Here is a 24369-nt window from a genome sequence, read left to right as displayed (position 1 = left end):
CTGGGTGGTGCAGTGTTTCCGGACTATGAGTTTGGAGGCTGTTGGTGGGAGATCTCTGAGGTGATGAGGTTGTGGATGGTCTGGGAGATGATGGTTTGGTGATGGGAGATGAGGTTGTGGTCAAGGGGACAGTCAGAGGAGGTGTCCTTGAGTTGACACCTGGCTTCAGCGGTGGAGTGATCGGTGCGCCAAACTGCCACTGTGCACCCCACCCTTCACCGCTTTTTTAATGTTGATTTTGGGGTTGGAGCAGAGGGAGTGGAGGGCTGTGCGGTGCGAGGGTGAGAGGTTGGAATTATGAGGGGGTGAACAGGTTGAGGTGGTCGATGTCATGGTGGCAGTTGGAGATGAAGAGATCGAGGGCAGGCAACAGACTAGCACGGGGTGTCCAGGTGGATGGGATGTGTTGGAGGTGGGAGAAGGGGGCCCTCGGAGGGTGGGTGGGAGTCCTGATGGGAAAAGTAAGCACAGAGGCAGAGGCGGCGGAAGGAAAGTCTGATGTTGAAACATGTGTTGAGTTCATTGATCGGGAGCAGAGTGAGGTGAAGGTGAGGCCTTTACTGAGGACCGTTCATTCATCCTTAGTGATAGGGAGATCTTAGGGGGATGGTCAAAACAAGGCAGGGCTAGGCTGGTGGTATGGTCGCACTCCCAGCTTCCTTCTCCCAGCCCCACCCTCCTCACATTTATCTCTTAGTCCCCTTGAGCCCACCCACATTCCTGATGAAGAGCTTATGCTCGAAATGTTGACTTTCCTGCTCCTCGGATGCTGCCTGACCTGCTGTGCTTTTCCAGCACCACACTCTGATCTCCAGCATCTGCTGTCCCCACTTTCTCCTTTCTCCTGTACTCATCTGGTGCCACCACAAGCACTGGTAACTGTGGGAGTACCTGACAAGCTTTCAGTATTCCTCCATGGATGTTCTCCTCTGGACTGAGACCCATGGCGCACTTTGTGTTGCACTCTTTACTTCCTTTAGCTAATGGCAAAACCACCTCCCTTTATGTACTCCTTCACTATTGCACAGTGCCTGTGAAAGACACTATAGTGTACTGGGGTCCGCAGACCCTGGCTTGAGAAACAGCACAGTAGGGCACTTGCTGATGAGTCTCTAAAATAAGTGCAGCCTGGAATTATATCATGCAATTAACCCAGCGAAGTATCCCAAGGCTAAAAGTGCTAAAACCAACTGTTGCGATCTGATTGCAAGGTTTGGACTCAGTCTTTGGAATCTCCAGAGGAGAATAAAATCACATTTACATTCCATTCAACTTAAGATAGCTCTGGGATCAAGGTCTGTTATCATTATATGAAATGTGACCTTGGAAGTTGATGAGAGCTATGAATATTTTACATCTCAGGCAATGTGAAAAGAATACTCCATTTTAAAAATTGAATCTATTGTGTTTGGTTCAATGTAAGTTGTATTATAGCAATTTGTACGTTTTCCAACTAATTTTTAAAATTAAAATAAACTTAAATATCGCTCAGAGATATTTTGTGCATTCAGAATTCTGAAAATCCCTATCAGTTCAGCATGCTAGCTGTCGAGAGTTGGGGAATCACTGATACCTCTTGTAGACTTTCTAATTAAAATAAAGGGTCCCGGAGGTCAGTGTGGGGCTGAGAACTAGACCGTGGCTCCTGGGTTCAGTCTGGCTACAAAATGATGAACTGTCTGGAGCTGCAGCAAGTTCATCACAGTTTAAAGTTCAAAGTTCATCACAGTTTAAAGTGCATCACAGTTTACTGCAAAAGAAAATAAGCATCCAGATCATGGTTGTCAGTTTAGCTGTTCATGAATATGCTAATTCAGCTTAAACATTTGCCAGTGAGTGCCAAGAGAAGACACAGCAGAGTCAATAACTGTGCATTAAAACCTGCACTAATTCATAACAATGAGGAGCAGGAGTAGGCCATTCAGCCCTTCGAGCCTGCTTCACCATTATATATGATCATGACCAATCCTCTATTCTTGATGTCCAGGGGGGCACTGTGGCTCAGAGTGGCACGGTGGCTCAGTGGTTAGTCCTGCTTCCTCACAGCACCAGGGAACTGAGTTCAATTCCACCCTCAGGTGACTGTGTGGAGTTTGAACATTCTTCCTGTGCCTGCATGGCTTTGCTCTGGTTTCCTCGCACAGTCCAAAGATGTGCAGGTTGGATGAACTGCTCATGCTAAATGGCCCATAGTGTCCACCCATGTGTGGATTAGCCATGGGGAAATGCAGGGTAATGAGTGTGGATATGGGTGGGATGCTGTCTCAGGGGTTGGTGCAGATTCAATCGGCCCCATGGCCTGCTTCTGCACTGTGGCATTCTATGATATTCCCATTTTCTCTCCAGGCCCCTTGATGCGAAACTGCATACAATCCTCCAGGCCATACAATACCTCCAATACCAGAGTAAAACATTACTACTTATGAACTCAAATCCCCTTGTAATGAAGATCATCATGCTATTTGCTTTGCTTGCTGCACCTGTCAGTTCACTTTCATTGAGTGTTGTACAAGGATAACCAGATTCCTTTGTACATTCACATTTCCCTGTCTACCACAGTTTAAATGCCTATTATTTACTTATGTATGCTACTTAACTCTGTGATCTGCCTGTATTACTCACAAGACAAAGCTTTTCACTGTGCCTCGGTACACGTGACAATAAATTCAATTCAGTTCAATTCAATTCAATAAATAATACCCTTCCTGTTTTTCAAATCAAAGTGTATAACATCACATTTATCCATACTATGCTGCATCTCCCATGAGATTTTGCCCACACACTCAACTTGTCAAGACTACCCTGAAACCTCCTTGTATCCTCTTACAACTCAAAATCCTGCCCAGTTTTGTATCATCAACAATTTTGGAAATATTGCATTTAGTTCCTCACCCAAGTCATTTAACTGGGGCTCAAGTACTGATGCCTGGAGTACACCACTAGTCAGTGTCTGCCACTCTCATTTGTTCTCACTATTTCTAATCTGTCGACCAACTCTCAAGCCTTGTTTGTTGGACCTTGTCAAAAACTTTCCTGAACTCCAAATACAACACATTCACTCTGCGTCAGCCTAGCGTGAGCCATTCCAGTTAGTTATGACTCAGTTTCCAGCTTCGGTAACCCTACATTCACCGATTTCTGTCAGTTTTCATGTTGGAACAACTTGCACTTCTACCGGGCTCCCCTCACAGAGGGTCACTGGAGCGTTTTATGACAAAGGGTAGTGGAATGATCACCAATCACTGGAAAATTGCAGAGAAATGGCAAGAAGAGCATGGTCAACTAAAGGCATGGCCAATGATGATGGCTTTTGATAGTAGGATAGATTAGAAAGGCAGAGAGAATTGGGGACATGATTGGAGAGAGGCTGAATGATAGGAGAAGAAAGAATGGACAATTAAGCTGAAGGTAAATATTCGAGGAACGGAAGAGGTTCGTGGAGAAGTGGTAGTGTAGTGATAATGCGTCTAGGTTTGCACCAGAACCCTTGGCTCACGTCCTTGGGATTTACGTTCCAATCCTATTGTGGCAAATGGTGAAGTCTGAATTCAATAAAATCTACACTAACCAACTAGCCTAATGGTGACCACATAACCAGTGCTGGTTGTCATAAAACTGATCTGGTTCACCGATGCCCTGTAGAGAAGGAAATCTGATCTAAGCTACATCTGAATTTGGAACCTGTGATGTTATTTGTCTCCACCTTTATGAAGATAGAACTAAAATATGTAGTTAATTGGTCTGTTTGCTCCACATTATAAACCTCCTTTGTTTCTGATTGTAAAGGACCTACATTTGTGTTCACTTATCTTTTTTCTCTTCACATACCTAAAGAAGCTTTTACAATCAGTTTATATATTTACAAGTTTACTCCTATATTCTATTTTTCCCTCTAAACCAATCCTTTTTTCCTCCTTTACTGAAATCTGAACTGCTCCTATTCCTCAGGTCTGCTGGTCCTTTTGGCCAATTTATAAGCCCCTTACCAGGATCTAATGTTAGCTCTAATTCCCCTTGGTAACCATAGTTGGGTTATCTTTTATATTATTTTTATGCCAGACCGGAATCAATTATTGTTAAGCTCCTCCACGCATTCTTCAAATGTTTGCCTCTGCCTATCTACCATCATCCCTTTAAGTCATGCTCCTCAGTTTATCATAGCCAGCTTGTGCCTCATAGCATCGTGGTTTCGTCCATTTGGACTGAATAAATTCTGGAGATGATAGCAGGCAATTTTGTTGAAACAGAGGAACCTTAGCTCTGAAGAATGCAGGATGTCAATGTTTCTGACTCAAATTGAGAAAGGCACTGGGAATATTGAGGGACTCAGTACCTGAGGTACATGCTGTGATTTATTTGTGGATGTTCTGATTTATTTAGCTATGAGAAATAAGGCCATGTTGTTCTGATGACTTTCAATACACATGAGAAGCCTGACTCTTTGGGCGAGATGTTATGGTTTTACTCCACCCCAGGAACAGCAGCTCTCCGCTGACATTTAGCAGCCGTTAAGAGGCTGGAGGTGAGATTTATGACCCTCAGTGATTGATACTCCTGCCTCAGAAAGGTGTTGGCCATCCGAAGCTCCCATATAGCTCCAGGAAGGAGTGATTGTCACTGGCTGGAAATACATCCTTTCCCCAGATCCTTGCTGGACCCAGACACTGAGGTAAGTGAAGGGTGATTTGCCCAACACCAGCCAATGCAGCTAAAGTTACTGAGACGATGAGGGATTTCTTCAGCCAGAGGTGGTTTATCTGTGGAACTCATCTCTGCAAAAAGCTACAGAAGCCAACTCATTGAGTGCATTTAAGACAGAGTTAGATACGATCTTGATTAGGAAGAGGATCAACGGGAAAAGACAGAAGAAAGGAGTTGAGAAACACATCAGCCATGATCAAATGTTGAAGCAGATTCGATGGGCCAAATGGTCTAATTCTGCTCCTATTTCTTGTGGTCTTATGGTTTGCCAGCTTGCTGAGTGCTTCTCATTGGCCCAGGTAAAATGAGAAGTGAGGTGAAAGTGAGGACTGCATTTGCTAGAGATCATCTTTGAAAGTGTCGTGCTGGAAAAGCACATGTAATGATGAATCCAATCCTGTGTTTCCATCCATGGTGACCAGATTTTTCCTTTTCTAGACAATATCTACCCTTCATGATAAGTTAACATAGCCATAGTTGCAAGTCATTCTCTGGGTTCTACAAGGTCGAATCTCATAAAGTGTTTGGAGTTACTTGAAAGCGGAAAGTGATTGTCCATGGAGGTGGATCCACTTGGCACTTGATTATCTGTGGTACTGAAAAAGGATCAATGTCAGAACCATTGTTTTTCATAATCCAGATGAAAATGTTGGAGGGATGATCCATTGGTAAAAGCAAGTTATGTGCAGGAATTAGGATTTAGGGGATGCTCAACTACTGCTAATAGATCATAATGTGTTGGCGTGTAGGACCACGTTTGGAGATTATTTTAACTTTGAGAAATGCAGTGTTGTGCATGTGGGTGGTCTATTTGCTCAATATTCCTACACCTGACAGTTACAGGATTGAAAGCTCATGGTGAAAAAATTTGGACTGAGGAGTTGGAACATGTATCTACAATCAAATCGGTCCAAATGCAGATCTAGCCAGAGTAAAGCTGTGACCCAAGTGTGAGGATTTCTCATTTAACAAACTTTGGGACAGCTTTAGAGAAAGTGTCATGGATCCACAGGCTATCACTACACATAACTCCTCCAGTTATATGCTATTAACCCAACAGAACTGGCGTTTTTCTAAAACTTAGTAATCAAAGCCAAATTGAAGCTTGATTTAGCAGTCTGATCTCTACTGCGTTAAATTGTTTTTGTTCATTGCTTTCTCTTTGTGTTTTAAATGATAAATGTGCATTTCTCAAACCCTCCAACCCCATGCTAACAATGTGGGTTTCACCAGTTTCCTCATTTCCCCTCCCTCCACCTTATCCCAGTTCCAACCTTCCAGGTCAGCACTGCCTTCATGACCTGTCCCACCTGTCCACCTTTCTTCCCAAGTATCCACTCCATCCTCCCCTCCGACCTATCACTTTTACCCCAACCTCCGTCGACCTATCGCACTCTGAGCTACCTTCCCCCCCCCCCAGCCCCATCCCCCTTCCATTTATCTCTCCACCCCCGAGGCTCCCAGCCTCATTCCTGATGAAGGGCTTTTTCCCGAAACATCGATTTTCCTGCTCCTCGGATGCTGTGTTTTTCCAGCTCCACACTCTCGGAAATGAGAAGTGAGGCCAGCCTTCACTGCACTTCGTAATATTTCATGCAGGATGGGGAGGGGCAGGTAGGCAGCAGCAGGGCCAACCGCTGAGTTTTAAGTGACCCCTGCATCTGCCGCACTCCATCCAATGAAGGGACAGCCCCACATTGCTGTCTGAGTGGAGTTCCTTAACCTTGACCAGCAACAGTGACGGAATGGCATTTTCGCTTCAAGTCAGGGTGGTGTGTCGCTGCTGCTGGTGGTCCAAAGCACCTCATCAATACCTAGTTTTGAGGTGTCAGATCTGTTCTGAATATATTCCCATTTAGAAAGGTGAATGAGGGCTTAAAGGCAACCAAGTTGATCTCGAATACACAGATTATTTGCAACTGCGACCTGTGCAATCTCAAAACTGCAGCTGAGCCAGAACCTGAAATGGGAGCATATATTTGATTGCTGTGTGGACTTTTCAGAAAGGTTTTACAATAATCCGACCTTTTTATTCTCTTATAATTATTTCTTAATTGAGGAGCTTAAGAACCCAGAGGACTGGATAAAATGCTGAACAGTCCTGCAGCACTCATATGTAAAAGTTCTGACAAAGGCATTGATACTTTGCCAAGCAATGTTCTGCTCAGATGGAGGAACCCTGTAAACTGCCAATAAAATAATTAATTTGCTAATCATTTTTTTTAACCTCAACTCATTAAATTGGCACATTTATCATTTAAAAACAAAGAGAAAGCAATGAACAAAAACAATTTAACGCAGTAGTGATCAGAAAGCTAAATCAAGCCTCAATTTGGCTTCGATTACTAAGTTTTAGAAAAACTCCAGTTCTGTTGGGTCAATAGCATATAACTGGAGAAGTTATGTGGAGTGATAGCCTGTGGATCCATTACATTTTATTTAAAGCTGTCCCAAGGTTTATTAAATGAGAAACCCTCACACTTGGGTCATAGCTTTACTCTGGCTAGATCTGCATTTGGACCGGTTTGGTTGTAGATACATGTTCCAACTCCTTAGTCTCAATTCTTTCACCATGAGCTTTCATTTCTGTACTTGTCAGGTGTAGGAATATTTAGCAAATAGACCACCCACATGCACAACACTGCATTTCTCAAAGTTAAAATAATCTCCAAACATGGTCCTACACGCCAACACATTCTGATCTATTAGCAGTAGTTGAGCATCCCCTAAATCCTAATTCCTGCACATAACTTGCTTTTACCAATGGATCATCCCTCCAACATTTTCATCTGGATTATGAAAAACAATGGTTCTGACATTGATCCTTTTTCAGTACCACAGATAATCAAGTGCCAAGTGGATCCACCTCCATGGACAATCACTTTCCGCTTTCAAGTAACTCCAAACACTTTAAGAGATTCGACCTTGTAGAACCCAGAGAATGACTTGCAACTATGGCTATGTTAACTTATCATGAAGGGTAGATATTGTCTAGAAAAGGAAAAATCTGGTCACCATGGATGGAAACACAGGATTGGATTCATCATTACATCTGCTCATATAATGATTCCATGTATTTTTCAATGCTGTCACTGGCCTTAAGTTCCCTCATAAGAGGTCAACGTAGTAATTGCTTCAGGAGGCATGCTGAATATGCTAACATACAGTTAAGAATGGTGATTTATCCTCCAGATGTTACAAGTCAAGGAACAGAAGATAAAGTTGATAATTACAATAAAATTACATCCCTTCCCACCTGTTGGCAACAGTGGCTCCCACCCATACAGCCTGTCATTTATCGTCTCCCCTGTACTCAGCAACTCACAGACAGTCATTTGGGAGATTTGCAGAGTAGACTGCCTCAGTTTTTACAGCATAAAGCAGGGTTAGCTGGGGAATACACTTTCTTGCTGCATGCCAATATCTGAGACGGTTTAACATCACCATCCAGTGGATAGTCGGAAAGAACTGGGGTTATTCTTCAGACAGTAGAAAAGAATAAGAGAAGATTTAATAGAGGTGTTTTAAATTATGAAGGAATTGAAAACAGCAAATAAGGAGAAGCTATTTCTAGTGGAAGATGGACTAGTAATTGGAGGATGAATTGAAGAATGGAAAATTCCTGATGAAGGGCTTATGCTTGAAACATCGACTTTCCTGCTCCTTGGATGTTGCCTGACCAGCCGTGCTTTTCCAGCACCACACTCTTTGACAATACTTGGAGGACACAGATTTAAGCAGAAAAACTACAGAAGTCATAAATAACTGTTTTTAATTTACATGGATCTAATTGAATTGTCTGTTTGGGTGGTGGAAGCAGACTCATTCATTACACTCCAAAGGGTGATGCATCAATACTTTAAGGGGAAAACTATTACCCTGCTCAGAGGATATTGAGGGTCCTGATTATAATATGGCAATCATTTGTGAGGAGCAGAGCTCTATGTAGTCAGATTGGTGAGATTGCAAAGGTTAAGGCTGCACGCAAGACATGTATGTGAAAATGTTCTGAACGAATTTGGCTCTTGACTATCTCATGGCCCTAATCACTGTGTCTGCTTCATATCTGTCTGTTTTTCACCTGTTAGTAATGCTCTCATCTCCAAATCGATCACCAAGGGCCCAGGCCTCTCTGTACTTACCTTTCACAGACAAAAGCACATAATCAAAGTTGATGCTTCGAATGTTGTTAATGTGAAGGATCTGATGGCGTTCTGTATGTGAGACCTTGCTGTGCGCAAAATGGCCGTTGTATTTGCCTGCAAAGCAATAAAGATGGCATCTCAGTGGCAATTAGTTGGCAGCAAAGTGCATTTGGAGCATTCTGATCATATGAATATTGCTAAACAAATTTCCTTTTTTTCTCCCTCTCTTCATAGGCCTGGCCTCTTTCATCAGTAGCAGCACCATCAAGCTCTCTGGCATCCTCCAGGAGATCCACCAAAAAGTGATGAAGCATACAGTCTGCTGCCACAATCTATGAAGCAATACTTGGCGCAAACAGCAAGAAGCAAAATGGCACAAGAACATTCCTTTAAACATTCCAATGGTTTGCTCAGTTCTAATACTCAGTGCCTACTTCACTGTAACAAGCTGTTGTTGCACTGGTGGTCCTACATAGTGGCATCATGAGTGCATTGGGTATCCCTTGTCAACCATCAGACACACTGTCTCTTGTCCCTGTTGTTTAAGTGGAGCTGTAACACTGGACTGGCAAATACAGAAACATGGACGCACGGCTCAGCACATCATGTGAAAAGCTGTTCCCAAAATTGCACCTCACTTTCATAAGACAGGCTTATATCTGTGGGGATTGATACTTGGGAAATGTGTGCAACATGGACCTAATCAATAGTTCCCACCATCCTGAAGCGATGAGTGATTTGAAACTCTAATCTCGTCCTTTTAGTTATTCACATGAAATCATAGTCAAACTATACAAAGTGACACAGAGAGAGCACTAGTTTTACACATGAGTGCAATGAAAATGTTCTAATCTGGCACAAGACCTTTACGGCTCTGTGGAATGAGCCGTAGGGTAAAGATTCAGAGTTGTGGTCACTTACCCTATCACAGACAGAGTTGTCCATGCTGTGAACCTGGGTTTCAGGTGTGGTTGCATCAGTGAACAGAGCCCTGCCAAGTCTTTGTGACTGAAGCTTGTCTCTGAAGCAGAGATCACAATCATGATCCTGGAGTAAAGCATGCTTGCAGCATGTGTCCTGCAGTATGCGTGCCTCAGACTGCCTCCCTGCCCCCACCCACCTTCAACATACAAGTGATGTCAAAGGGAATCACCATTGGAAAGCCTGGTTTACAGCCTTCAGATAATTGCTTGTAAATCGCTTTCAGTACAAATCATTCCATAGGCCTGTGCAAATGCTGAGTAGAACAGTGCATAACGATCTTAGGTATCTGCAGACTGAGATCACCAAGCGTGTGGGAAAAGTCATCTGATTGTCAACAACTTGAATCACTAATCTCCACAGAGAACTAGATGCGAGCAACTACACTTATTGCACAGTACCACAAATCATGGAGCATAAGGCAGATAATGGCAAGTCACCACAACTCTCTGATTTACATAATGAGCTTGAAAGCTGGCAGAATTCTGATTTGGTGCTCTTGAGGAAGTAACACAATGGATCTGGCACCTGTCGCAAATCCATGTCCCCCCCTTGCCGAGGCGCAAATAGCAACTTCCACCAACTACCAACCCAGCCATTTTGACAGGTAAGCTGCACACACTGGGATTTACCTTGGAAAGTTTCGAATACCTTCTCCCCACCTCAGCATTTGTATCGGACTGTCCATTATTAGAGTGCAGAGCATTAACTGACATCTTTCTCTGATAACTTGCTTGGGTCAAATCAATTTGAATGTGGGGTGATCCAGGATGTGGAATTTTTTGTTCCAAATCTGGTAGAATAGTATACAATTGGCTTTGATTCAACCCATCCCAAGGGCTAAATTCTACACTTTCTTTTAAGCTTGCTAAGTTTATCTAGCTTTCACGGTGGGTTATATTGATTTGGTTCATCTACTCTTGGGATTAAAGCAAGTTCAATTTGGCAATTGCTTGAATAATTAGCATGGGAAAAAAATGTCATGAAAGTGTCTGGATCAAACTTGTGTAGAAATTACACCGATCATAATGTAAACCTGCGCTCAAATTTCCTGCAGTACTCAATTGCCTGTGATGGAATGCAGAATTCTGGGGCAAAACATGCGCTAATATAATGGCAATGTTGGAAAAATGTTTCATGCTAATGCACTTTGTACTCCCAGAAGCTCCTGTCTCTCCTTCCTGGGAACCCGATTTCCAGGCACCTTATCCTCCACAAAGGATGGTGGAGGGGGTAGCAAAGGTTACGCTGTCAGCACTTGGGTTAAGTGGAGTGCAAATGTTCAGACAAAGAGACTTTACTACAGCAAAGGAAATCCACCAACTCTATGAATCCCAGTTACTCTGTTATCATTTCAGCATCACGTATCGTAGGGTATTGAGAATGGGAGAGACAGTCAGCACAGTTGGCTGGACAGCTGGTTTGCGATGCAAAATGATAAAACAGTGTGCATTCAATTCTTACACCGGTTGATTGTCCTTCTCAACCTCTGCCCTTACCTAAGGTATGGTAACCCTCTGGTTACACCACCACCGGCCATCTCTCGAATGAGAAAGCAGCTCTATAGGGCTGTAGGACTATTGCAATTTTGCTTATAGCTTTGAGTGTAAACCTACACCAGTGCACTGTCTGCAAAAATCTAGTAAGCTCCAGCATCTTTTTGCAACGAGAGAGGGGCAATGCAATTAAAGATTCAGTGAATGCATCTCAGAAGCAATGTGCGCAGTGCCGGAAATTTGTGTTCAGCGATTTTTCAGCATTGAAGTGGCTTAAATAGACTTGGTAAGGGCAAGCAATGGTGTAACTCCATGCTTATAGCTCACTCCCACCAAACTGTGCCAATAACAGTAACTGTCTGCAGTGATAAAGACACTGCCCCAGTCCTGGTACCTAAAGGCTAAGGTGTAGAGATATGGATGCTGACGGGCACCAGATACAGTCAAAGGGGATGATAAGAAAACTGAATTAGTTAGTTGCAGAGTTTGACTGGCAATCAGCACAGTCTGCCAGAGAGGTAAGTGTGCTCAGAAATCAGGAAAACCAGTTATTTGCTGGATTGAGGGTGTTGACAGATAGAAAACATCACCACACGAATGCTGATTTAGTGAGAGAGGCGAAATTAGCCTGTATTCAATACAAACTGGTGGGGAGTCCTTCAGTCTCACTCAACTTACAGGAGGAGAAGAAGAGGTTTGATCTGATTTGAACCAAAATAGGTCAACAAGATCTGAGTCCCTGACATTTCTACAGAGACAGCTGTTGTGTGATCAGAACGTACTGTCTGAATCACATGTGAGAGAAGAATTGTGTTCAGAACTCAGGGTAATAAAAGCAAAGTATTGCAGATGCTGGAATAAGGGTAGGGGTATATCTTTCAGAGGCAATCATTCAGAATTGAGGATGACTTGCTTCCAGTCTGTTTCTCTGGTTTCTGTGATGACTAATAAATCCATTCCATGATCTCCAGACTCTGCCATATGCAGGGCAAGCAGAACATGTAGGGTTGGGGAGATGGTCAGTTTGAAGGTTAGTGCATTCCCTCTGACGATTTGACACCATCTCTGCACATTTAAGGTATCATACTGGTAATATTACTCAATAAGTACTCTAGCAGCCTAGACTAATGACCTGGAAATGTGAATTCAAGTCCAACACATCAACTGGTACAAGTAGCCAGCATCAGTAATGGCGACAAAAGCAGAAATTGCTGGAAAAGCTCAGCAGATGCACCAGCAACTGTGGAGAGAAATCAGAGTTACCGTTTCGAGTCCGGTGACCCTTCCTCGGAACTGGTTCTGAAATGTTCTGATCCGAAAGGTTACTTCTGATTTCTCTCCACAGATGCTGCTGGACCTGCTGAGAGCTTTTCCAACAATTTCTGTTTCAGTTTCTGATTTATTGCATCCACAGTTCCTTCGGTATTTATTCAGTAATGGTGACCATGAGACTGTTGCATTGTTGTCAAGCCTCATCTGGTCCATTTGGGGGAGCTGTCATTACTTAACCTGGTCAGTGTATGACTCCAGACCCATAGCAATGTCGCTAATGTTTAACTACCCTCTGAAAAGGCCTTGCACTCGGTTGTGTTTAAGAAGGTGACTCACTTCTCAATGCAATTAGGGGTGAACAATAAATGCTGGCCATTCTACAGATAAATCTGAGACAGAGCTGGGATATGCGTTACAGTTTCCTTCTTTGCCTGGATTATGGAAGAATTTTCAAACAGGAGTCTTCCTCTTCATTACTAACCAATCTCCCTGCTCCGTGTTTGTTAAATGAGGTCAGGATTGAGCTTGGGCTGGGCTGTCTCACATAGTCAAATATGCCTCAATGCAAGGTCAGTACCATCTTATTCACTTACTAAGTGAAGCTCCTTCAGCCTCAGTCATCTGCCTTAACCTTTGATAGTAAGTCATGCAAGGTAAGAAGCCATAGTCATCTCTTTCTGTTAAAGAGAGGCAATCAGTTAGGTGTAACCATTCCATAAGTGCCGGGTAAGGTGGGAAGGCAGTGCCTTCAGGAACTACCCACAGCTGACAAGGGGATTGAGCCCCACTGTTGGCTTTGTTCTTTCCCACGTTGTAGTCAGCTGGCGAACTGAGTTTACCAATCTGCATGAACTTCATCGATATTCCAGCTTCATCCAGTGATCACAGTGCTATCTTGGAGTGAAAATCCCAGACATCATTGAATTTAAATTAAAACTTTAAAATAAAACAAACCATTTTTTTATTTTATGAAAAGAATTTTGAGGAAGGAGACCAAAGTACACATCTTTCTCAATCTTTATGTTCAATCTTTTTCTTTGAAGTCAAAGCTAATAATTCCTTAGGTTTGGAATTACAGTTGGTCATGTTACTGCAGAGATGTTTAATACTTCTGCATCGAATTCACATTAATCCCTCTATTCTCATGTGCTAATGCCACAGTATGATAGCAGAGCAAGCAACTTGTAGTGAATGCAGTGGCATTCTCTCTGATAACATGGCCAAAAGCAATTCCAACCCTCTTATTTCTGTGTTCAGCCTTGTGCATTCAATGATACACAAGCATAACTAATACAGAAAATAAAAGGAACGGTTGCCAATAATGCTTTCTCAGAAAAGTGACCCTGAACAATGGATCATGGGAAGAAGAGTCAGCCATTCAGCTCCTGAAACCTGTTTTGCCGTTCAATTTAATCATGTCTGATTGTACCTCAATTCCATTTATCAGCCTTTTCTATGTCCCTCAATATCCTGACTGAAGAAAAACATCAATCAAACTCAATTCGAAAAGCTTCAACAACAACTCACATTTGTTTAGCACCATGCATGTGGTTAGATAGCCCAAGGCTCACTTGTCCCCTAGCATCTGCAGTCTATTGAGGGTGAGAGAGATGTAGATTTTCACTATCATTGATGCAAAAAGCTCTTCCTGATCACAATTTTGAATGGTCTGGCTCTAATTTTAAGGTTGTATCCCCTTCATGATTCTCTCACAAGAGAAAATAATGATTTGGAGGTGCCGGTGTTGGGCTGGAGTATACAAAGTTAAAAATCACACAATACCAGGTTATAGTCCAACAGGTTTATTTGGAAGCACTAGCTTTTGGAGCACTGCTCCTTCTGTGTCTTACGATCTTATACCCCACAACTACCACAGCGCTCCGAAAGCTCAACCTCCAAAACACCTGTTGGACTATAACCTGGTGTTGTGTGATTTTTATCTAAGAGAAAACAATTTCTCACTCCCTACCCTGTGGAATTCTCTTATCATTTTGAACACTTTTATGAGATCGCCCCTCAATTGTGCATATTCAAAGGAATATTTGCTTAGTTTATGCAAACTCACCTCAATATTTGAACACTTTTAGATCTGGTATCAATTCTGATATGAAACTCTTCTGGCATGGTCAATGTATGTTGCTGCTCTGGTGAATTGACAGGTCTGCATGTCTTTGCTGTCAGTTTGTTTCTCAATGCTCCTGTTTTGTACGATAGTTGTAAGGCACACAGGCAACCCTGGTATTCAAAAGAGCAATAGACAGGAAGGGAAACTGCAATTTCTACAACAGGTAAACATCATCTGCAGAGCGTTGCTAAGTTTCCTGATTGCTCCAAGATTTAAACATTAAGCTCCCAGTTTCTGCTATTAGCTAACCGGAGAGGGATGAATAGTGACAGTGAAAAATGTGTTTAAAAAATCTCTATTTTCTTTAAATTTTTTGTTTATTAAAAATTAATGGAGTTGGGAAAATACATTTTCTCAGAGGGCTGGAAACCATGTGATCAATGGGATCTAACCAGAATAACCAACCCTAAACAGATGAGTGCATATTTTGGGTGTGGACCCTTTACCAAACTATTCCAAAGCTATCTTTCAACTCAAATAAAATGCACCTTTTGTTTAATCTAACATCTCACTCATTTTGCAAACTTGTCAACATGATGTTTGTGGCACTATCAGTGTGCACACTATTATATCTGTGTGGTGAATAGTTTAACAGCCTGACTACAAGGTCCATGAACTACACACATCCTGTTTACTCACAGAAAGGATGACTCTGTTCATTTGAAAAGGACAGTCTGGGAAGGTTGTGTGCAGAGCTCTCTCTATTCATGGCTTCAGACACTGGCTCTTTGGTGGGTTATCTGATCTTCAGCAACAACTCATTGGTAAATCCACAAAATCAAATGCAAGAATGTTCCCAAACAAAATCTACAATCAGCCTAAGGAGATATTAGGGCAGGTGACCACAAATTTCATCAATGATGTAGGTATTAAAGAACTTCTTACAAATTACACGATTCATAAAAGCCAACGCTTAAGAGAATTGGAGTGTTTCCACCGCCAATTAATATGTTTTATTTCAGAATGCTGCCTTTGACTTCCTCCTTGTGGTTTTTTCGGAACAACAGCTTCTTCAGATGGAAAGAATAAATCTCTAGTTTCTTGGTAAACAATATCACATTTCAAAATGTATTTTTGTAAAGAAATGTGACAGAATATCCAAACTCTAAGTTGATCACTGAGTCTGGTGTGCCCCTGACAGAAGTGAAGGCTAGTAGCTAGAACTGGACCATTTTTTCCTGTTTGTTTCCTTTGGAATCAAACCATTTGTTTGAAATAAATCATGTGATAAAACAGAATTCACACCTTCGGTAGAAAGTGAGGTGATGACAGGTAGCTCTGGTGTTTTCTATCTCACTCCTTCTTGAATTCTAATTTCATTACAAAAGCTGCCTGAAGTTATCAATTGCTCTGCTGCACATTGACATTTCAAGCAAACTTCTGCCTTTCAGGTAATTTGTGATTAACATCTCTGCCTTTTACACGGAGATCGCCTTCTCATGGATGTCTTGCTCACTGTCCTATGGAAAGCAAATGGCCTAGAAACACTGACTCACTCATTTCAGAGTGCACCTCTGGGATTGAAAGGTGAGGCCCAAAGTTGGGCTTCGAGACTCATTCCCATGGAGTTGATGAGATGTGCAAAGCTGCTGATAAATGACTGATACATGTTAAATTGTGGCCCTGACATCTCAGGTGAACACAAATGATCCCATGCCTGCCACAAGTTCAAAGAAGGCTATGGGAGATCTTCCCTGTGCCCTAGCCAATATTAACCCGACGACCAACATCAGTAAAACAGATGGTCATATATCATTGTTGTTTGGAGGAGTTCCCAAAGCATAAATTGATTGTCCTATTTCCTATGTTCCAATAGTGACTGCACTTTATTGACTGTAAAATAATTCAGAGAATTCTAAGATCATAAAAGAGGCTATATCTGTGTAAAATCATTCTGTAATTATTCAAGGACTACCGTTTCTTCAGAACTATTCACTACTCTTTTAAAGATAATTTCTATAGTTTTTTTATGAGAAGTGTGTTCTAAAGTGGTCAATTGCACTGGCGATATTTTCCACACTCATTATACATTTCTCTTTCATTTGGTTGCTGAAAAGGATTTTGTTTGTTTTGTAACTAAGCACAGATGTCTCTCTCTGAGCCCCGACTCTCTCCCTTAATGAACCGGGAATCCGGTTTCTACTGGGTTGGTGTGAGGCTTTTCTGCATCCTGCTATTTCTCCAGTATTTCACCCACTGTAATAGATTAGATTAGATTAGATTTCCTACAGTGTGGAAACAGGCCCTTCAGCCCAACAAGCAAATACTGACCCTCTGAAGAGCAACCCACCCAGGCCCATTCCCCTACATTTCCCTCTGTCTAATCCACCTAATGCTATGGGCAATTTCACAAGGCCAATTCACCTGAGGAAACCGGAGCACCCGGAGGAAACCCATGCAGTTACGGTGAGAATGTGCAAACTCCACACAGACAATTGCCCGAGGCTGGAATTGAACCCAGGTCCCTGGTACTGAGAGGCAGCAGTGCTAACCACTGAGCCACCATGCTGCCCATGAGTTGAGCATGATAACTGACTGTAAGCAGATCATGGCTGACTTTCATCTTGGCTTTACCCAGTTTCCCCAAATGACTTTCTCAAAGGGACTCTGTGATGGCATGTTGAAATCCTGGGCAGTTTTCTTCTCCTTACTTAGTGGGTGGCATGGGGATGTGTAATCGGTTCACGAAATACACCCCACTGGTGTCAGTTTTCTGTCAGAACTCAGATTCAATCAAAATCAAACCAATGCAGAATAAAGGTCTGGCACAGGTAAACAGGAAGGAGAAGGTCTTGTGGCATTCTTATAGTATCCCTGCTGCTGTGCCAGAAGCTCTGGGCTCAAGTTAAACTCCAAACCTAAGGAAGATGCATTCATAACAGACCAACCATGTTCAGTTTCACATTGTAAATCCCAGGAGGGGAAGAGAGTAGATTAGATTCCCTACAGTGTGGAAACAGGCCCTTCGGCCCAACAAATCCACACCAACCCTCCGAAGAGTAACCTACCTAGACCCCTACATTTGCCCATGACTAGGCACCTAGCACTATGGGCAGTTTAGCATGGCCAATTCACCTGACCTGCACATTTTTGTGACCGTGGGAGGAAACCGGAGCACCTGAAGGAAACCCACGCAGACACGGGGAGAATGTGCAAACTCCACACAGACAGTTGCACAAGATGGGAATTGAACCCGGGTCCCTGGCGCTGTGAGGCAGCAGTGCTAACCACTGAGCCACCGTGCCACCTCTTCTCAACCATGTGACAACCTGCAGAAGGAAGTGGCAAACCACTGCAGACTGCAGTAAGTTGCCAAGTGTAACCGTGAGGGAGGATAAAAGGATGACGCATAGACGTATGTACAAACGTCTGTTGTGCTTGCATGCTAGCAACTGTGGCATTTTAAAATAATATTGTCTGAAGTGTTACTAGAGGAGTTGATAATGTGCCATTTAAGTCTATTTTGTTGCATTTGGGTGTGATCACAATCATGTGTTTTCTCATGCTGATATTATTGGCAGAAGGGATGTTTAACCTTCTTACAAATACTGGAATCCAAACTTCAGCCAATCTTCATGGTCTGTTATAAAGTAAAAATCTGCTCTTTGGCAGAGGACAAAGACAGCTGTCATTTATCCAAGGGGGCTTCATCCATTAAATTTGAAAGGTTCAGCAAATTTCCTCTCAATATGAATTTGTCTGCCCTCCCTGGTGAATGTAAGAGAACTCAAGTCACTATTTTGCCTTCATTGCTCAGGAGTATAGGAGTTGGGATGTCACGTTGAGGTTGTACAGGACATTAGTGAGGCTTCTTCTGGAATACAGTGTCCAGTTCTGGTCGCCCAGTTATAGGAAAGATATTATTAAGCTGGAGAGGGTTCCAAAGAGATTTACTAGGATGTTGCTGGGTATGGAAGGTTTGAGTTATAAAGAAAAGTCGGATAGGCTGGAAGTTTTCTCATTGGAGCATTGTAGGTTGAGAGGTGACTTGATAGAAGTTTATAAAATAGAGGGGTATTATTTTGTGGGGAATATCTAGATGAGGGAGTACATTTTTAAGGAAAGAGGAGAGAAACTTAAAAAAGACATGGGGCCAAATGTTTTGCAAAAAGTGGCTTGCGTGTGGAATGAACTTCCTGAGGAAGTGGTGGATGTGAGTACAATTAGAAAGTTTATAAGACATTTTGATGGATACGTGAATAGGAAAGGTTTGGAATGATATGGGCCAAGAGCAGGCATGTGGGACTAGTTTAGTTTGGGATTATGGTCGGCATAGACTGGTTGGACCGAAGGGTTTGTTTCTGCGCTGTGTACCTCCATAAAAAAACAGTGAAATGCTTCTCACTGTCCTCTGACCAATATTTATCCCTCAATCAGTAGTCACCAAAGCTAATTCTCTGGTCATTATGCCATTGATGTGTGTAGGATCTTGCTGTGTGCAAATTGGCTGCTTTAGTTTTTGTACGACACCAATGAAAGACATCCTAGAATCATTTGATTAGCTGTAAGGTACTTTGGGAATATCCTGATATTGTCAAAAGGCACTCCAGAAATGCAAGCTTTTCCTTCATTTTAGCATGTTATTTTTGGATGGGCCTGTTCAGGGATGTTAAACCAGGTGGGACTTGAACTCAGGTAGACTCGACTTATAGATTGGGAGATTGTCACTGCACCACAAGAGCCCTTGTGTCAACTTTCAAGTGAAAGTAAGCAACACAGAGGGTTGCCTGTAATTTGTGGCTATTTAGCTACACTTGTGGTAGTGTAATGAACTGTTCAAAACTTGACCAATTCATTATGTAGTTAATGGCTAGAATCTGCATAGCAGGTTAATTAGGGATTCACCTTTAAGGAGCTTGGCAAATCGGTAAGGGGTAACATCAGAATGCTCTGTGCCGATGGTGACCTTTGCCTGTTTCACTGCCAGAGAGGAGCTGTTCTACAGCTAATCTTCATGGTTTCCGGTGAAGTAGCTCAGTGACAGACCTTCTTCCTCAACAGCCCCTATTGCACGTGCTCAGGGACCCACAATAAGGCACCTTGCCGGAAGTAGAAAGAGAAATTTAAACTAGAGTGGTTCCTGTGTGGAATAAACTTCCAGAGGAAGTGGCAGATGCTGCTACAGTTATAATATTTAAAAGACATTTGAATAAGTACATGAATAAAAATTGTTTGGAAGGATATGTGCCGAAGCGCAGGCAGGTGGGACTAGTTTAGTTTGGGATAATGGTCAGCACAGACTGGTTGGACGGAAGGGTCTGTTTCCATGCTGGATGACTCTATGACTTTAAAAGAAATGATTCACCTCAGCTACCTTGCTAGCAGCCACAAATTGTAAACCCAGCGGTGCGCAGCTTGCATGAAATTCCTGTCTCTTTGGTTAAGGTTAATCAGTAAAAGAGAGCTAGGATAGGGAACTTTGTTCACTGATAACAGTCACACACCACATCAAGCGTCTTTTTTAAATGCTGGAAAAATGTTCAGTTAAAAAGGTCTCTTTTGAAAAGGTGACAGTTTGCTTCTGTTGTGTCATTGCTGTTGTTTTATTACGTGTACCGTTATGAGTAAACCAATCGAACAAGGATTGATTTTCATTTTGGTAAGAATCTTTTCTAAGTTAGTCATGTGGAATACAATGAACAGTGCAACTCCCTTGTTTTTCTCCTGTGGTATTTTCTGTGGGTTATTTTATAGCAGGTGCAGACCCCTGCCACTGTCATTTCACTCTCTCTCTCTCTCTCTGTGTGAGGATGATTGTAGTCCCTGTTAGCACAAAGAATACGCCACATTGTGCTTCCTGGCTGTGTGTTTTCAGTAACGTATACACAATGAGGACAATGGCGTAGTGTCTGTGTCTTGTACCTCTTCTGGCTTTCGAGCCTGTTGCTAAACGTTGTTTTCGTCCCCCTCATTAGCTTTTCCTCCAACTCGTTTCCACCACTTGATGAAGGAAGGGGCTGTTAATTGTCTCATTCACAGCTGTTCTGATACATGGCGAAATGTTTAGGCTATCCCCTTCCTTGTGCTGTTCACATCATCTGACCTAATGTTTTACAGGACGGTCATCTGCTGAATCTAACTCACGCGCACAATCCACAGGCAGTAAGCCACTCTGTTGTTAATATTTAAAAGTAACGCTAGTGTCAAAGTTTACTTTCAACTGCGAGAAATCAGCGGTTAAATAATGAATGATTTATTTACAATGGCTTTCAGTGGATATGCAGGGCCAGGCAACAGAACGCACTGCACCACATTGACTCATTCACTTTCCTTTTATTTATGAATTGCCTGTGGGTTCATCCAGCTCTCAGAAACAGGGCCATCACGTTGATATCTATACAACAGGCTCCTGTTACAAAACAAGCAGCTATCAAAACCTGAAGCACTGGAGAAATGAGCGCGAATTGAAACCAAAGTTCTAGGTGGTACTTTAGAAAACAAGTCTGGTTTGAAAATTCCTCAACCTTTATAGGTAGTTTTTATGGTATACTCTTTCTTCTTTCATGAACTGAGTTTATCTTATCCACAAAAGAAATGTAAAAATCTTGGAAACTTATAGCATGCGATGAAGCCATTTGGTCCATCATTTCTGCACTGGCTACCAAACAGCTATCCAGCCCAACTGCACTATTGATTGTGAATCTGGAACCTTGTACATTAAGGAGGAGAAAGTGAGGACTGCAGATGCAGGAGACCAGAGTAGATAAATGTGGTGCTGGAAAACACAGCAGGCTAGGCAGCATCGGAGGAGCAGGAGAGAAGGGCTTATCCTGAAACGTCGATTCTCCTACTCCTCGGATGCTGCCTGGCCTGCTGTGTTTTTCCAGCACCACATTTTTCAAACCTTGTACATTAACACAATTTCAGGTACGTCTCTGAGTATTTTTTAAATGTGAGGGGGTTTGCTTTTTAGAAGGAAGTTCCAGATATCCCCTTTCTCAGACGACTGACTGTGTGGAGTTTGCATGTTCTCCCCGTGTCTGCGTGGGTTCCCTCCGGGTGCTCCGGTTTCCTCCCACAGTCCAAAGATGTGCAGGTCAGGTGAATTGGCCATGCTAAATTGCCCGTAGTATTAGGTAAGGGGTAAATGTAGGGGTTTGGGTGGGTTGCGCTTCAGCGGGTCGGTGTGGACTTGTTGGGCCGAAGGGCCTGTTTCCACACTGTAATGTAATGTAATTTAATCAAATCTAATCAAAGTGGAATGAATTTCCTATCAAAATTCTTCGAAACCTCCTACCCCTTGTTTTAGGGATCCGTGGTCATACGTTCTGACTTCTGTCCTCTACATTTCTCAGTGTGCTATAATTTGTTTTGTACTCCCTTAAAGAGTCATGGAGATGTACAGCACGGAAACAGACCCTTCAGTCCAACTACTCGATGCCAACTAGATGTCCCAACCTAATCTAGTCTTATTGGCCAGCACTTGCCCCATATCCCGCTAAACCCTTGCTATTCATATACCCATCCAGATGCCTTTTAAATGTTGCAATTGTACCAGCCTCCACCACTTCCTCTGGCAGCTCATTCCATACATGGTAAAAACAATGACTGCAGATGTTGGAAACCAGTTTCTGGATTAGTGGTGCTGGAAGAGCACAGAAGTTCAGGCAGCATCCGAGGAGCAGTAAATCATGCACCATTAAAAAGTTTCCCCTTTTATATCTTTCTCCTCTCACCTAAAACAATGTCCTTCAGTTCTGGACTCCCCCACCCCAGGGAAAAGACTTTGTCTATATATTCTGTCCATGCCCTACATCATTTTATAAACCTCAATGAGGTCACCCTCAGCCTCTGACGCTCCAGGGAAAACAGCCCCAGCCTTTCAACCTCTCCCGACAGCTCAATTCCTCCAACCCTGGCAACATCCTTGTAAATCTTTTCTGAACCCTTTCAAGTTTCACATCGTCATTCCGATAGGAAGGAGACCAGAATTGCATGCAATATTCCAAAAGTGGCCTAATCAACATCCTGTACAGATGCAACATGACCCTCCAACTCCTATACGCAGTGCTCTGACCAATAAAGGAAAACATATTAAACGCCTTCTTCACTATTCTATCTACCTGTGACTCTACTTTCAAGGAGCTATGAACCTGCACTCCAAGATTTCTTTCTTCAGCAACACTCCCTAGGACCTTACCATTAAGTGTATAAGTCCTGCTCTGATTTACTTTCCCAAAATGCAGCACCTCCCATTTATCTAAATGAAACTCCATCTGCCACTTCTCAGTCCATTGGCTCATCTGATCAAGATCCCGTTGTAATCTGAGGTAACCTTCTTCACTGTCCACTACTCCTCCAATTTTGGTGTCATCTGCAAACTTACTAACTATACCTCCTATGTTCATATCCAAATCATTTATATAAATGACAAAAAGTAATGGACCCAGCACCAATCCTTGTGTCACACCACTCGTCACAGGCCTCCAGTCAGAAAAACAACCCTCCGTCACCACCCTCTGTCTTCTACCTTTGTGCCAGTTCCCCCAATGCATTACTTGCACTTCTTTGGATTGGACACTGTTTGTTACTATTCCCACCAATGGAGAAGTCCATTGATATAATGTGGATAAATGTAAGTTATACTGTTTGGTGTAAAAAGAAAGCAGAAGGGCAGAGTACTAATAAATGATGATATACTGGAAAATGTGAATGTACAAAGGATGTCCTTATGGACCAGTCAATGAGAGTAGACATGTAGTTGTAACAAGCAATTGGGAAGCCAAATAGTATATTGGACTTCCCTGCATGAGGATTTGAGTTCAGTGGTCTGGATATCTTCCTGCAGTTATACAGGATCTTGGTGAGACCACGTCTGGAATATTGTGTGCAGTTTTCATCTCCCTGCCTCTGGGATGATCTGTTCATCATACAGAGAGTGCAGTGAAAATTCACTCAACTGATGCTGGCAGGATTGTTCTATGGGGAGAAATTGATTCTATTGGGCTTGTATTCCCTGAAGTTTAGAAGATTGAGAATGAATCTGTTTGAAATATATAAAATTCAAGCAGAGCAGGACAGACTAGTTGCAGGGAGGATGTTTCCCTGATTGGGGAATTTGAAATGGGGGCACAGTCTTGGGATATCAAGGAGACCATTTAGGACTGAGATGAGGAAACATTTTTTTTCACTGAGAGGAATTTGCTACCACAGTAAGCTGCAGAGGCCAGGTCACTGAGATTATTCAAAAAAGAGATTGATAAATTTTTAGGTATTAAGGGTTACATGGAGAAAGCAGGAATATTGAATTGAGACGGTGTGTCAGGCATTAGACATTGAGAGGATGTTTCCCCTTGTGGAGTAATCTAGAACAAGAGATCATAGTTTTAGGATGAGGGATAGCAGATTTTAAAAAAGAGGTATCCTGTCACCAAGTCATCATTTATTTACATGTACATAGTACATGACACTGACCCAGCTAGCAGAGGGCCGGTCAGTAGAGTGAACAAAAGCCCTGACACTCCTGTTTAGATCAGTTAACCAGGGCTCCCTGATTGGACCAGGTTAATAGCCCCGGTGAGGGAGCTCGTTTTCTCTGAGGTCACCAGGCTGACCTCATTCCAATCACTACAACTAAGGGCAGCACGGTGGCTCAGTGGTTAGCATAGCTGCCTCGCTGCACCAGGGACCCGGGTTCGATTCCAATCTC

The 24369-nt window shown here is 42.7% G+C and overlaps 1 protein-coding gene across 1 annotated transcript in view; it reads left to right on the top strand.

The window, feature by feature from the left end:
• The first annotated feature begins 9509 nt into the window (after window positions 1-9509).
• The window catches only part of LOC122557414 (mastermind-like protein 2), a 495777-nt gene continuing 480917 nt past the window's right edge, over window positions 9510-24369 (top strand). The window contains exon 1 of the mRNA XM_087991876.1: window positions 9510-10434. The gene's annotated coding sequence lies outside the window, so the exon portion shown is untranslated. The remainder of the gene's footprint in view (window positions 10435-24369) is intronic.

The sequence above is a fragment of the Chiloscyllium plagiosum genome, unplaced genomic scaffold, assembly GCF_037043375.1.
Source record: "Chiloscyllium plagiosum isolate Xiang-an unplaced genomic scaffold, Cpla_swu_hap1 HiC_scaffold_11, whole genome shotgun sequence".
NCBI classification, from domain to species: Eukaryota; Metazoa; Chordata; class Chondrichthyes; order Orectolobiformes; family Hemiscylliidae; genus Chiloscyllium; species Chiloscyllium plagiosum.
The sequence above is the reverse complement of the archived record's forward strand: the minus strand, read 5'-3'. Positions and strand labels throughout refer to the sequence as shown.